At 37.8% G+C, this 4,839-nt stretch overlaps 1 long non-coding RNA gene across 1 annotated transcript; it reads left to right on the top strand.

Moving 5' to 3' along the window:
- The first annotated feature begins 405 nt into the window (after positions 1-405).
- On the top strand, positions 406-1,835 carry LOC112626957. The gene is made up of 2 exons (XR_003119996.1): positions 406-629; positions 1,448-1,835. It is a non-coding gene; the product is annotated as an uncharacterized LOC112626957 (long non-coding RNA).
- The last annotated feature ends 3,004 nt before the right edge of the window (positions 1,836-4,839 follow it).

Genomic DNA, 4,839 nt, shown 5'->3' with positions numbered 1-4,839 from the left:
AATAATAGGACATTTTCCTTCCAATGAAATGGCTTTTTGTCCAACAGTAGAAATGTATAAATTACCCAGATTAAAAAGCATGTGGAGACAAGAGGATACACTCAATTGCTGTCACTGAACATGCAGTGGATTTAGAGGAAGCCGGGACTGTGATGTACAGTGTGCCCTACAGGTCTTTCTGGACCCAAGGGGAAAAAATGTCCTTCAAAAATAATGTAGTTATTGACGTCAGTAAGTCTGAAGTAAAACAATTACGTGCTTTCAAGTCATTTTGTTGCAAACAGTTACGCATTGAGAGTCAGCTATACGTCTGATATTATCCTAGAAGTTGTGCAAAGGCAAAAAGTTTAAGAGTCAGTTCCTAGCCCCAAGAAATATACAAGCGATTTATCAGGCAATACGTGCACACATGAAACATGGCAATGTTCAGGGCAGCATGTGATTGATTGCCAAAGTGTCTTGAGCAGGAAGTACCAAGGGAGGATGGAGATGGGAATAATCAGGGTTGGGTGGCGAATATCTGAGGAAACTGCTTGATTTCGGCCTTGAGGAGTAATTGACTGGACTTGGATACATCTATAAAAGCGGAAAGGTCATTCCCAGCAGAAGCAACAAGAACAAGCTTGGAGGTAAGAAGGGACATGCCATGATTTTGTGTCTACAGAAAGTAATATAAAATTAGAAAATAATGTTCATTCAGTATGATAGGGCAGGAACATGGGGACATTTTGACAATCAGTTGAGGAGACTGGAATAGGAGAGGGTAATATATTAGAAGACTACGTATGCAAATATATGTATTTGTATATGTACATGTGTGTCAGCTGAGAAATATGGCATCAGATGATTGTATATATATGTGTGTGTGTACGCGTGTGTGTGTGTATTTGCAGCAGGTAGCACCTAAATTTTATAAACATTAAAGAACTTTGAAGTCAGAGTATGTGTTCACCCTACTCTTTTATCCAAAAACTCGTATTTACCAAAACATAGCAGGATTCTTTTGACTGGGAACTTTCAGAAGATGATGAAAGGGTTTTGCTAATAATGATTCCATCCACACTCTCAAATATGAATTGTATGCAATTTATTTTTCTAGTTATAAACAGTGATCTACAAGAGACCACCAGTCTGTTCTATTAACTAAGCAACTAGTCATAACACTTTATCTGTGTGGCTAAGAGCTACGGAAACAGGTCTGATCCTGTCTGGTGCTCTTCTAATGTGGGCATGATGATTGGCATACTATGATGCCTAGTTGGGCTGAAATGTCCATATCTTGCTTCAAGGTCCTTATTTCTAAGTCTAGGTCACTTCTCATGCCACTACTAGCTCAAAGCATCACTTTTATAGATTGAGTTCTTCGTAAAGTTCTGCTTCCCTCCAATAGCCCCCTCAAATGCTGACCATAGCTTTCCTGTGTCTATATGTGCCTTCTCCCTGGCAGCTGCGTTTCCTCTGGGAGAACAGCAGCCTTCTGTCTGCTGTGGCCAGCAAGTCACTTCTTCTTGTAGTGAGAACTGAAACCAGAACCATCATGTGCCACTTCCTGGACACCTCCTATTAAATATTAAAGTCCGTTTCCTCTCACCACAGAAGCTGGAGTTTAGTGGTTAGGGACACAGGTGCTTACATTTGAACACCAGTTGCAACCTGCCAACTGCATGCTCTTGGACAATTTACATTTCTGTGTATCAGCTTTCCTTTTTCTTTAGAATGAGATATTAATAGTAGCAACCCAGAACTGCTGTGAAGCTTAACTAAGATTTTATGCATAAAAAGAATTAGAAGAGTGCTTGGAACATACCAATAACTCAATAAATATTGGCCTATTACGATTATTGTTTAATCCCTTTATGTACTAATATGTAGATTACATATGTATATCACTAACTAGCTAATTAAAAGTCTCCATTCAAAATAGATTCTAATATTTAGATTTTTATTATCATTTGACTAGTTATTTAAATATTTCTATCCATATTTACTTATATGCATCTGTATGAAAGGCAATACCAGCATGAAAGAGTACTGTGTTATCATGTAGGCTTGACCTTTCTAACTAAGTGGGGAAAAAATGTTGCAAAGAATTAGGAAACTACAGAAGTCTTTTAGCAACCCATGCATCTGACAAACTTGAAGTTTCAAAGTGGAATAAAATCTGATATTCTTAACTACTTTTGTTGCTATGTTCTTGCAAAACTTCTAAATTTAAAAAAGGTGTCCATCAGTTAGTTGAGAAATCTCTCAACCTGTACTCCAGGAAGAACTGAAACAATGTAAAGCCATGTAATTCTTATAGATGATCTTGTTACAAAGACAGAACTTTCGTGTATGAAAAAACTAAAAGGCAGCACAAAATTGAGCATATTATGGGAGGTCAGGAAGGAGTGAGCTCAATAGGCTTAAATTGTAGTGTGAAGGATGTGGCATAAATATCAGGAAACATTTATGAACAGTAAAAGCTATTAAAATGGGGTCATTACAATCTCCTTCCCCAAGAGCTCTCAGCAAATGTGGATTTACATGTAATCCTGCTTTAGCCTGATAATTCAATTCATACCTTGGAGGCAAAGGGAGTGGATTTGATTATCTTGTTAAGGATCCTTTGGTCCTCAGATGTTATAATCCCGAGAGAAACCTCTTGGTATTCCTCAATCTCATGTTCCTCAACTAAAAACAAGAGAATGGTATGCTAAACTGCATCTACAGCTCTGAGATCTTCATGCTAACTATGTTATAAACAGCATGAACTCAATGAACTTATTACTACCAAGGGAAGTTGGTGACTTGACGGAAAAGGAGAAATTCTGAAATTTAATTTTTAATTATTTTTTGATTAATTTTAAATTCTTAATTTAAATTTTTAGGAATTAAATCTTTCCTAGCACTTCTTGATTTTAGAAATGTTTACTTGTGACCAAAAGCATTCTACAATTTTTTAAAAACATGTTATCCCGTTTCAGTAAAGTTATTCTTAAAGTCAAATGCTGACTAAGGAAGCAAAAACACAATTGTAAGACTGAATCAAGTATTTATTTTAAAAGTATTACAGTCATCTCTTCAGAAAAAAAAATATAGCAGTAGGCACTTCTCCCCATCCTCAACCCCATGATCCAACCTAACTTCTAAGGTCCCCATAAGAAATGCGTTACTATTGATCTCATGGATAACCCAGCTTGTATTTCTAGTTACAATGTACACAAACTTGGAAAATTATTAAAGGAATACTTTATACATCTTTTCTACTGTGATTTTATAGAGAAAAAATTTCTCCCCATTGTATTCATTTGATGATTATTTATTGAGCATATAAAATATGCCAGGTGCTATGTTGGACATGACCTTGAGACAAAGATAAAAAATAAACAAACAAGAAACTATGCAATGATGATGTATGCTGTGATGTAAACAGAATGATGGGATAAGATGTGTTTGAGCAAGATGGGCTACTAAGTTGGGTAATATTCCCATCCTTGGCCTGATTCCATTCCAGTTAATTTCTGTCCCATGTCTTTTTCTGCTCTGTACTGTGGTGGGGCTGACCCCTGCAGGCATTTCACTGTCTCCTATGTTAGCTGATTTAAGGCTGGATTTAATCAAAGGAACCACTGATGTGAGAATGCAGTACTGGTAGAAGGGAAAAGCTAGAGTACTTCTGCCCTCTCTCTCTGTCTTAGACGGCATCTTCAGCAGGGCTGCATATCCTCCCCGGTTCTCACCAGACGTGTTTGATGTAGTTTCAGCTTCTGCTGTGGTCCCTGAACTCCAGTAAACTCACCTCCACATTTTGTCCCTCTGAACTAGGATTGGTAGTGACTTTCTGCTTTTATTAATCTCTTGGTTGTTTTACCATCTCCTGTTTGGCTTCTCACCTCTTCAACCATGTCCATAACCAATACTATGTATTGTATTTCCTGTGTTTTAAACACTTAAGCGTCATTGCATTTTCCTGGGTGGACCCTGACTGAGACAAGGAATCAAGAAAGGGTTAGCTGAGGAAGTGAAATGTAAGATAAGAACTAGAGAACTAAAAGAATCCAGACATGTGAGTCTCAAGAAGGAGGATAGTCCTGGCTGATGAAAGTGAAAATCATAAAGGAAGAATAAACCTGGACTCTTCAAGGAGCATAAGGCAAGCCAGTGTGGCTGTATCACCATATGAGAAGGGGAGAATAGTTAGAGCTGGATAGGAGAATATTTAGAGTGGTAGATGTTGCAGGATCACATAGATTCCTATTCCAAGCATGAGGGAAATGGACGTACTTTGATTTGGATTATTTATTTATTTATTTTAATTTTATATATATATATATATATATATATATATATATATATTTTTTTTTTTTTTTTTTTTTTTTTTTTTTGTGACAGAGTCTCACTCGGTCACCAGGCTGGAGTGCAGTGGCACCACCTTGGCTCACTGCAACCTCTGCCTCCCAGGTTCAAGCAATTCTTCTGCCTCAGCCTCCCGAGTATCTGGGGCTACGGGCATGTGCCATCACACCCAGCTAATTGTTGTATTTTTAGTATAGGCGGGGTTTTACTATGTTGGCCAGGATGGTCTCGATCTCTTGACCTCCTGATCCACCCTCCTTGGCGTCCCAAAGTGCTGGGATTACAGGCGTGAGCCACTGTGCCAGGCCATGATTTGGATTTTTTAATTTTTTAAACAATTAATCTGGCTTCTTTCTGGACAATGGGTTAAATATTAGGAGAGAAGATAGTTCAGGGTAGTAACAAGGAGATGGAGAAAAGTGAACTGATTCACAAAGAATTTTGTAGATAGAATTGACCCAACTTACCCAGTGGTGTCAATGTCAAGGATGAGAGAAAGAG

This window comes from Theropithecus gelada, chromosome 6 (genome assembly GCF_003255815.1).
Source record: "Theropithecus gelada isolate Dixy chromosome 6, Tgel_1.0, whole genome shotgun sequence".
NCBI lineage: Eukaryota > Metazoa > Chordata > Mammalia > Primates > Cercopithecidae > Theropithecus > Theropithecus gelada.
This window is presented reverse-complemented; position numbering and strand designations above follow the sequence as displayed.